Here is an 11,472-nt window from a genome sequence, read left to right on the forward strand (position 1 = left end):
GGAAGCCCCCACATGACCTTGAGAGGTTTTTAACGACCCTGATTCGAATACGATCCAAGTCAAACCCAAAAGGGGCTAAGCTATGATTCGGATACGATCAAGAAGCCCCCTAGTGAGTTTGGCTTTGAGCCGATCAAGAGGTTTACGACAGCTATGTTCTCTTTGGTTCGAATATGACCTATGTTTGAACAGGAAGCCCCCAAGTGATCATTAGTGTACAGCTAGATTCGAATACGATCATAAGCCGGACCAAAAAGGTTAAGCTAGATTCAGATATGATCAGCTCCTTAATAGTCATTTAAATAATGAAAATAGTAGAGATATATGATCTTTGAAGAGGAAAAAGACAGAGGTCCTGCTTTATTACTTATCATAATATATACAACGGCAAAGTATGTACATGACGAGAGCCGGTAGCTCAGGTGTAGTATGGCCGAAGCTGAGCAATGTTCCACGGTCGGCGGGTCTCCTCCTCCAACTTACGTGAGTCTTTGTGCTCTCGAACATCAATGAGGTAATATGACCCGTTGTTTAAATTCTTGTTGACCACAAAGGGTCCTTCCCAAGGCGGGGATAGTTTGTGTGCATCTGATAGATCCTGGATGAGCCGAAACACCAGGTCACCTTCTTGAAAGGTCCTGGACTTAACCCGGCGGCTGTGATAACGACGGAGGTCCTATTGTTAAATTGTTGATCGAGCCGTCGCCAAGTATCTCTCCTCATCTAACAAGTCAAGTGCATCCTATCGGGCTTGTTCATTATCAGCTTCAACATAAGCCGCCACACGAGGCAAGTCATGACGGACGTCACTAGGCAGCACTGCTTCCGCTCCATAAACCATGAAGAAATTTGTATAACCTGTAGACCTGTTAGGAGTGGTGTTGATACACCACAGCACCGAGGGTAATTCCTCTACCCAACACCCTGGTGTCCGTTGTAAGGGAACCATAAGCCGGGGCTTGAGGCCTTTTAAGATTTCCTGATTTTCTCTCTCAGCCTGACCATTAGATTGAAGGTGAGCTACAGAAGAAACATCAAGGCGGATATGCCATTGTTAGTGATAATGTTGTGTGGAAAACCAAAGAGAAAAATCACCTTTTTCATGAACTGAACCGCTGTTGCTGCATCACACTTACTCACTGGCTCTGCCTCAACCCATTTTGTGAATTTGTCAACTGCCACTAAAAGATGTGTCTTTTTATCCTTGGACCTTTTGAAAGGTCCAACCATGTCAAGCCCCCAAACTGCAAACGGCCAAGTGATTGGAATCATCTGCAACTCTTGAGCCGGCACATGCGCTCGTCGTGCAATTTTTTGACATCCATCACACCTATTGACCAGATAATCTGCAGCAGCATGAGCCGTTAACAAGTAAAAACCATGAAAAAAAGCTTTGGCCACAAGAGACTTTGACCCGGCGTGATGACCACAATCCCCTTCATGGATCTCACGAAGTATTTCTTGACCTTCTTCAGGAGAAACACAATGCTCAAACGCTCCAGTGACGCTGCGATGATACAACTCTCCATCAGAAATCGTCATTGACTTGGACCCGGGTTATCTATCGGGCCAGGGTCTCGTCCTATGGCAACTCGCCCTGGGTCATGTAAGCCAGGAACGGTACTGTCCAATCTGGAATAACATGAATAGCCACCACTAACCGTGCCTCCGGGTCAGGAATGGCCAAATCTTCCTCTGTAGGCAACTTAACAGACAGGTTATGTAAAACATCCAAAAAGGTGTTAGGTGGTACCGGCTTACGCTGAGATCCCAACCGACCTAAGGCATCGGCCGCTTCATTCTTTCTGTGGTCAATGTGTTCCACTTGATAACCCTTAAAATGCCCCGTGATACGTCTCCAACGTATCTATAATTTTTGATTGCTCCATGCTATATTATCTACTATTTTGGACTATATTGGGCTTTATTTTCCACTTTTATATTATTTTTGGGACTAACCTATTAACCGGAGGCCCAACCCAGAATCGCAGTTTTTTGCCTATTTCAGTGTTTCGAAGAAACAAAATATCAAACATAGTCCAAACAGAAAAATCCTTTTTGGAACGTGATTTTCTTCTCGGATAAGACCCAGGAGACTTGGACCCTACTCCAAGAAGTACCGGAGGCGGTCAGGAGGGTAGGGCCCCCCCCCCCGTACAGGGCGCGCCCCCCTGCCTCGTGGGCCCCTCAGTGCTCCACCGACGTACTCCTTCCTCCTATATATACCCACATACCCCCAAATGATCAGAACAGGAGCCAAAAACCTAATTCCACCACCGCAACTTTCTGTATCCACGAGATGCCATCTTGGGGCCTGTTCCGGAGCTCCGCCGGAGAGGGCCGTCATCATGGAGGGCTTCTACATCATCATAGCCCCTCCGATGAAGTGTGAGTAGTTTACCTCAGACCTTCGGGTCCATAGTTATTAGCTAGATGGTTTCTTCTCTCTTTTTGGATCTCAATACAATGTTCTACCCCTCTCTTGTGAAGATCTATTCGATGTAATCTTCTTCTTTTGCGGTGTGTTTGTTGAGACCGATGAATTGTGAGTTTATGATCAAGTCTATCTATGAACAATATTTAAATCTTCTCTGAATTCTTTTATATATGATTGGTTATCTTTGCAAGTCTCTTCAATTATCCATTTGGTTTGGCCAACTAGATTGGTAGTTCTTGCCATGGGAGAAGTGCTTAGCTTTGGGTTCGATCTTGCGGTGTTCTTTCCCAGTGACAGAAGGGGCAGCAAGACACGTATTGTATCGTTGCCATCGAGGATAACAAGATGGGGTTTATTTCATATTGCATGAATTTATCTCTCTACATCATGTCATCTTGCTTAAAGCGTTACTCTGTTTTTAACTTAATACTCTAGATGCATGCTGGATAGCGGTCGATGAGTGGAGTAATAGTAGTAGATGCAGAATCGTTTCGATCTACTTGTCACGGACGTGATGCCTATATACATGATCATGCCTAGATATTCTCATAACTATGCTCAATTCTGTCAATTGCTCAACAGTAATTTGTTCACCCACCGTAGAAAACTTATGCGCTTGAGAGAAGCCACTAGTGAAACCTATGGCCCCCGGGTCTATTCTCATCATATCAATCTCCATCACTTTAATCTTGCTTTGTTTTTACTTTGCCTTTTTCTTTTCACTTTGCATCTTTATATCAAAAATACCAAAAATATTATCTATCGGATCTCACTTCCGTAAGTGGACGTGAAGGGATTGACAACCCCTAATCGCGTTGGTTGCGTTGAGCTCTTTGTGTTGTGTAGGTACGAGGGACTTGCGCGTGGCCTCCTACTGGATTGATACCTTGGTTCTCAAAAACTGAGGGAAATACTTACGCTACTCTGCTGCGTCATCCTTTCCTCTTCGGGGAAAACCAACGCAAGCTCAAGAGGTAGCAAGAAGAATTTATGGCGCCGTTGTCGGGGAGTCTACGCAAAAAGTCAACATACCAAGTACCCATCACAATCCCTATCTCCCGCATTACATTAGTTGCCATTTGCCTCTCGTTTTCTTCTCCCCCACTTCACCCTTGCCGTTTTATTCGCCCTCTCTTTCTCCTTCCCCTTCTCCTTCTCCGTTTGCCTTTTTCTCGCTTGCCTTTTGTTTGCTCGTGTGTTGGATTGCTTGTTTGTCGTGATGGCTCAAGATACTACCAAATTGTGTGACTTCACCAATACCAACAATAATGATTTTCTTAGCACTCCGATTTCTCCTCTTGCCAATACTGAATCTTGTGAAATCAATATTGCTTTGTTGAATCTTGTTATGAAAGATCAATTCGCCGGCCTTCCTAGTGAAGATGCCGCTACTCATCTGAATAGCTTCGTTGATTTATGTGATATGCAAAAGAAAAAAGATGTCGATAATGATGTCGTTAAATTGAAGCTATTTCCTTTTTCGCTTAGAGATCGTGCTAAAGTTTGGTTTTCGTCTTTGCCTAAAAATAGTATTGATTCTTGGAACAAGTGCAAAGATGCTTTTATCTCTAAGTATTTTCCTCCCGCTAAGATCATCTCTCTTATAAACGATATTATAAATTTTAACCAACTTGATCATGAACATGTTGCACAAGCTTGGGAGAGAATGAAATTAATGATACGAAATTGCCCTACTCATGGTTTAAATTTGTGGATGATTATACAAAAATTTTATGCCGGATTGAATTTTGCTTCTAGAAATCTTTTAGATTCGGCCGCGGGAGGCACTTTTATGGAAATCACTTTTAGGAGATGCTACTAAACTCCTAGATAATATTATGGTTAATTATTCTCAATGGCATACTGAATGATCTTCTAATAAAAAGTGCATGTGATAGAAGAAATCAATGTTTTGAGTGGAAAGATGGATGAACTTATGAAATTATTTGCTACTAAGAGTGTTTCTTCTGATCCTAATGATATGCCTTTGTCTACCTTGATTGAGAATAACAATGAATCTATGGATGTGAATTTTGTTGATAGGAATAATTTTGGTAAGAACGCTTATAGAGGGAATTTTAATCCTAGGCCATATCCTAGTAATCCTTCTAATAATTATGGAAATTCCTACAACAACTCTTATGGAAATTATAATAAGATGCCCTCTGAATTTGAGAATAGTGTTAAAGAGTTTATGAATTCACAAAATAATTTTAATGCTTTGCTTGAAGAGAAAGTGCTTAAAGTTGATGATTTGGCTAGGAACGTTGATAGAATTTCTCTTGAGATTGATTCTTTAAAGCTTAGATCTATTCCTCCTAAGCCTGATATCAATGAGTCTCTCAAAGCTATGAGAATTTCCATTGATGAGTGCCGTGGGACTGATCCACGAACACCTATGGGACCGGCAGGCCGGGTCCCTTTCGGTTCGGCGGGGGCGGAGGTCGCATGAAGAGCGGATCGAGGCGAAACACACGAGTGATTTACCCAGGTTCGGGCCGCACGGATGCGTAAAACCCTACTCCTGCTTTGTGGTTTGTATTGAGTTCTTGCTCGGGAGCGCGGAGTGTTACAGTACACACCAGCAGCTAACGAGACCGAGCGTGAGTGTTCTCCGAACTAGCTAACCCCCTCTACGTTGGGCATGGGCCTCCTTTTATATGTTCAAGGGGTCACCGACAGGTTTCAACGTAGACAAGGGTAAAAATGGAAAGGTGCTGCGGTAGGTACAGCTACCTGCTACAGTGTATCATACCTAACCCTGACGGCAGGGGACAAGGGTATTAAATGCCCGTCTGTGTCGCCTAAACAGTGCAAAAGGGACCGTCAGGGACGCCACCGCTCGCCACGATGGCAAACTTGTCAGCGCCGCTTGCCACCGCGCACCGCTGCCTGCACAGCCTCCCGCCACGCATGCCTGGAAGGGTCCCAGAGCGACACGTTGGTGGATGTGCTGGAGCGCGGGCACAGAGTGGTGGCTTGTCGCGGCAAGCGCCTTGCCGCGGTCATTGTCTTGTCGCGTCCGGGAGCTTGTCGCTCACCGGGCCTTGCCGGGACGCGCGGCGCGTCGCGGCAAGTTCCTTGAGATGCCTTGGGTGGCCTTCCTGGCAAGCTCCTCTTGCCGGGGTCTTGAGATGCCTTGGTTGGCCTTCCCGGCAAGATCCTCTTGCCGGGGTCTTGTCTCCTTGGCTTGGATACTTTGTTCTTGAATGGCTCCAAAGGAACCACGGAGGACCTTGGCGGTCACCCGGCAAGCCTTGCCGCGGGATGCTGCGACTGCCCGTGCACAAGTTCGGGATACTAGGTTGCCCCTACTCTAGTACACCGACAGGAGCCCCCAGGCCTGGGCCATACACGGTGCCGAGCGCTGTTGGGCCAGGCCCAAAACAGGGCACGAGCGCGCGCGGCCTAGGTCACGCCGTATCTCTCTCCGTATCCACCGCGCCCTCCCCGAACGGCACGCGTTGAATGCGGCGTCGTGGGAGAGATCGTGGGTGGTTTCTTTATTCGGAAATGCGGAATGTCCGCCCCCTCCCTCTTTATAAGCAGGGGAAACAGGGGCAGTTCGCCCATTCGCCCGTTGCTGCTCCAATCTCAGAAATCTCCGCCGCTCCCTCGTCTTCCCAAAGTCGAAAGAGAGCAGCGCTCTGCCCCCCATCGCCACCAGCACCACCAACGCCATCGACCTCCTCCACCACTTCCACCATGGCTCCAAAAGCCGACAAGGGGAAGGTCGTGAAGTCGACCGAGGCGCAGCGGCTTGCGGCGCTGCGGAAGGAGCGAGCAGTCTTCCCCCCCAAGCTTGCCGCGAGGGAGCTGAGGGAGAACTACTACCTCTTCTGGTCAACGGAGACACGAGCGCATCTGCGCACGAAGGTACTCCCTGCCGCCGCTTGGAAGAAGGCTCCAAACGGATACCCTTTCTTCGCTTTGTTCTTCTACTGCGGGCTCTGCCTGCCTTTCTCTGAATTCTTCTGCGACATCATGAATACCTACGGATTCCACCTCCTCGACTTCATCCCCAATGCCGTTCTGACCATGGCAGTTTTCGCACATCTCTGCGAAAACTTTGTCGGAGTCCATCCCAACGTAGCCCTCTTTCGCCACTTCTTCATACCCCGAGTAAAGAGAGGAGAGCCTTTATCCGGTGGAATCGCCTGGATCTCGAGGGCCAGCAAGAAGGAAACTTATCTGGAGGGAGAATTCCGCGGCAAGTGGGAGGAGTGGAGAGCAGACTGGTGCTGGATTGACGAGGAGAACCCGCAGCCATTCACCACCCGGAGCCAAACCCCAGTAGCACGCGGCAGCGATTGGAGTGACGTGGCCCCGGAAGACGACAGGTTGAAGATTGCTGTCACCCGGATCCTGCGCCTCAGGCTTGCCGGGCTCACTGTAGGCGCTGTTGGCGCAGACTTTCTTTGCCGCTGCATCGCCCCCCTGCAGGAACGGGGGAGACCCACTTGGGAGTTCAAGAATGCGGCGGATATCATGAGGCTGCGGCCGGGCCTCAACTTCAACTTCACTGTTCTGGAGCTCAACGCGATGCTCCAGGAGCTCTTCAAGTATGACCCCCAACATCCCGAAGTGTTCAGGTTGCCGGGGGGTGTCGTTCCGTTGTGCAACAATTCCGCGCTCGACCGCATCCGTGCAATGATGCCGCTGTGCGACTCGCATGGAATTGTGCCAACTTGGCAGGAGCCTGCAGACGACGTCGTGCAGCAGTTCTTCGATGACTTGGTAGAAGTGCCGATCCGCTCCGACGAGAAGGATAGCCTCACCCGCGACACCACGGATGCGGAGATGGCACTCATCGCCACTAGGCTGGAAGAGGCGGCGGCAGCCGCAGCAGCGGGCGAATTCGGGTTCACCATGGAGGAGGCAGAGGCAGCAGAGGCGGCAAGCCGTGCCGAGCGAGGGGAGCCTGCCGGCGAGAAAGAGCTTGCCGGACATGGCGTCGGGTCGAGCGAGCCCGCCAAGGATACGAGCGGCTCGCTGGACATCAACTCATCTTCCTCCTCATCTTCAGACAGCTCGCCACAAGCAGAGCCTCCATCCCCACCAAGAAGGCGTCTCCGCAAGGCCGGTGACGTAGCGGAGTGGCAGGCGAGTGAACAGCCGCCGCGCCGCGCGACACGCTCCACCGCGGCAAGCACTATTGCCGCGGGAGCATCTCACGCTGCAACGGCAACTGGAGTGGGGCCCTCCCGGACCACCGCTTCTACTCCAGCCGGAGCGGGGGTCGTCTCAGACCACCGCCACTGCTCCCGCCAAGCGGCCAAGGGAAGCTACTCCTCCGCCTCCTCGCGCCGGACGTGAGCCAGACTTCGATTTCTCCGCGTTCAGCTCCGACGAGGAGGAAGAAGAAGAGTAAGATTCCCTTGTTGTACTTGTAGTTCTTCAATCCTTGCTGTTTTGTCTTGTATCTCATTTGCTTTTCTCTGAACTTGTTCCTCTTTAGGACTCTGGCCCAGAGAGCAGCAAAGAGGGCCAAGGTCCCGGTGATTGTCATCGAGGACGAACCTACTGCGACAGTAGGAGGTGCGCCCGAGACAACCTTGCCGGACCTGGCAACCTTTCTCCAGAGCAACCCCCAGCGTAAGTATATGGTTTGCTTTCCGCTTGTGAGGTGCGCATGGATACTCTGTCTTTGCTGATATTTGATTGCTGATTTGTGTAGGAGCAGAGCGGCCCCACCAAGAGCCAAGGGAGAATCCCCCGACAAGGGAGAACTCTCCGGGAAGGGAGGGCTTCCCGGTAAGGGAGAAGTCTCCGGCAAGGGAGGGTTCTCCGGCAAGGGACAGCACCAGCGGCCCCCCGACGGCGGAGATCACGACTGCAGAACCCGGCGCAGGTAATCCTTTCGCTACAAGATTTCCCTTGGGTTCTTCTTCTCTTGATCTTCTTTTTGTTGGATTTTTGCTTGACTCTTCTCCCCTTTCCGGCTGTCAGACCCATCTGCTACGGAGCCGATGGAGACCGAGGTTGCCGCCGAAGAAGCAGCCGGTGCTGGCGATCCCGCCGGGGCAGAGGCCACCAAGGCCGCCTCCGCAGCAACTGGCAAGGGGTCTGGCGATCGCACTGACGGCCCTGAGGCCGCAGGAGCGCCACGCGCTACACCGACCGCCGATCCGTCCGCCGCTGCCGCAGCGCCAGGCTCCGAAGAGCCCCAGCCAGGCGTCTACTTGAAGGTCGGCGATGACGTCTTCATCAACCTCCCCTGGGCGTCAAGCTCCAGGGCGCTGGTCGAGGGGGAGATCTTCGATGGGGAGGTGCTCGCCTCCGCGGGGCTGACGCTGGTTGACGCGCCGAGCAGCAGCAGCAACGAGCCTGAGGAGGAGCGGCTGCTACGGAAGTTGTTGTCGCTCTACCGCGCGCGGCAAGCCAAGCTGGACTCCCGCGAGGCGCTTGTCGCGAAGGCGGGAGCAGACATCGAGAAGCGCATGGAGGAGCTCCGGGGTCTTCACCAGGAAACTCTCCGGTCCTTGGCAGAGGAGCGGGAGCAACTTGCCGAAGCGCAGAAGGCCTTCCTCCTCGAGAAGGCTGAAGTCAGAGAGCAACAGCGGCTTGCCGCTGAGAAGCTGTCTGCGCAGGAGGGCGAGCTGGCGCAGCGGAAGGTCAATCTTGACGCCCACGAGGAGGAGCTTGCCGCGCGCGAGGAAAAATTTGGCGGAGCCCTCAAGCAAGCGGAGGATGCTACCGCAGCCGCCGAGGCCGCCAAGAAGGAGCTGGAGACGAAGGTGGCACAGCTGGAGGCCGATCTTGCCGAGAAGGGCAAAGAGCTCAGCGCCGCCAGGGACTCCAACGCGGATCTTGAGTTGAAGCTGACCACTTTTACCAAGACGCTGGATGGCGCCAAGAAGTAGGAGGCGGCCTTGAAAGAAGAGATCAAGGCCGACAAGGTGCTGCTGGAGAGTGTTGCCGCCACCCAAAATGCCTTCAGGGAAAATGTGGAGCACTGGACGGAGAGCCTCGTGAGCGTTGCCGCAGACATTGACAGGGAGCTGGCGCAGCTGGGGATGGAGGATCTCGGGTATCCCTCCGACGAGAACCTCCAACCCAGCGCCAAGCTTGTCTTGTTCTTCAAAGGCGTGGCGACGGCCCTCCAGCGACTCCGGGAGAAGATCCCAAAACAGCTGGCCGACGAGTCGCGCAAGATCTGCGCGGGAGCTCTTCAGAAAGTGTTGGTGAAGGTGGCCTTCCGCAACCCGGGCCTCAACCTCACCAACGTCCTCAAGACCCTGCCGCCGGATGCTGATCTGGAGGCGCTCAAGACCCTTGTCGCACCCATTGTGGACAAGGTGAGCGGGATCAAGAGGATCGAGGGCGATCGCGTAGACTAGGCTGCCCGTTTCTTCTTTTCTTGTCGCTGTTTGTCATGTTATGAAAACAATCTGTTAGAGCTGCGACAAGCTATCTTTGTAATATAACTTTATTCTATGTAATGATTGCAATGTTATTCCCTTTACTTGATTCCTCCCTTTGTATGTCTTTTTACCCTACGCTTTTAGGGAACTTGCCGGTGCGGGCACCTGAGCCGCGAGCGCTGAGTGCGGGACGTCAGCAGCCTACTGGCGGTGCCGCTACCGACAAGAAACCTTGTCGCAACTAGTTGCAGCTCACTTAAGTTGTTGAGCGGACTCGAAACAAAGTAAGGGCGCAACTAGCTACGAGTTGGTTCCTCCGCGCACAGGTTTTCCATACAAAGTGCGGTCGTTCAAGGGAGATAACTTGAAAAGTTTAAAAAATCTGATTGCTCAAACTTTGGCAACTTAGCTTTTCTATTGTTTGCTTCCCGGCAAGGCGAAACTTTCTTGAACGACGCCTGGTCCATACCATTATCTTCTTCTTTCCCCCCCCCCCCCCCGGCAAACTTGTGGGCGAGGGGAACCTTCCTTTTCTTGAGAAAAAAGAAAGAAGAGAAAATAAGGATATGGAGCCTTACGGCTCGTTATTGCTTACCGGGGAGTAGGTGCTGCACAAAGTGTCAGATCACATATGCAAAAAATAGAATGCATGAAATTGACAAGATGTGCGGAGCACATGAGCTTTACTTATGCACGGGGTCTGCGCCCAGCTTTGTACAAAGGATTACATGCAACAGCGGCAAGACTTGTACAAAAGGTGGTTGCCGGAACAGGTTCCGGCAACCGCGCCTTACGGGTAAAACTTACGAAGATGCTCAATGTTCCAAGAGTTGCTCACCGGAATGGCATCTTCGGTCTCAAGGCGGACAGCGCCAGGCCTAGTGACTCGTTTCACCCGGTAAGGGCCTTCCCACTTCGGCGTCAACTTGTTGGAACTCTTGGCGGACTGAACACGCCGAAGAACAAGGTCGCCTTCCTCGAGACTTCTGGCATTAACTTTGCGGCTATGGTAGCGGCGCAAAGCTTGCTGGTAGCGAGCAGCTCGCACAGCAGCCTGAAGACGGTCTTCCTCAAGGAGCAGCGCGTCATCTTGTCGCAGCTGCTCTTGCTCAAGCTCATCATAAGCGAGCACTCGAGGTGACCCGTATACGAGTTCCGTGGGGATAACTGCCTCTGCTCCATAGACTAGAGCGAAAGGTGTCTGGCCAGTGGCTCGATTTGGCATCGTCCTGATCGACCAAAGAACCACCGGCAGCTCCTCGATCCAGTTTCTTCCGCACTTGTGCAGCTTGTCGAAAGTCCTGGTCTTGAGCCCGCGCAGCACTTCAGCATTTGCCCTCTCCGCTTGACCGTTGCTTCTCGGGTGAGCGACAGAAGCGAAGCAGACCTTGGCGCCAAGATCTTGGACGTACTGCATGAAGGTGCGACTCGTGAATTGTGTGCCGTTGTCGGTGATTATCCTATTAGGGATCCCGAAGCGGCAAACAATCGACCTGAAGAACTTGACTGCTGACTGTGCTGTCACCTTCCTCACTGGTTCCACTTCCGGCCACTTTGTGAACTTGTCGATTGCAACGTACAAGTACTCAAAGCCCCCGACTGCTCGGGGAAAGGGGCCGAGGATATCGAGCCCCCAGACCGGAAATGGCCAGGATAAAGGGATCGTCTGGA

Source organism: Triticum urartu, chromosome 6, assembly GCF_003073215.2.
Source record: "Triticum urartu cultivar G1812 chromosome 6, Tu2.1, whole genome shotgun sequence".
NCBI lineage: Eukaryota > Viridiplantae > Streptophyta > Magnoliopsida > Poales > Poaceae > Triticum > Triticum urartu.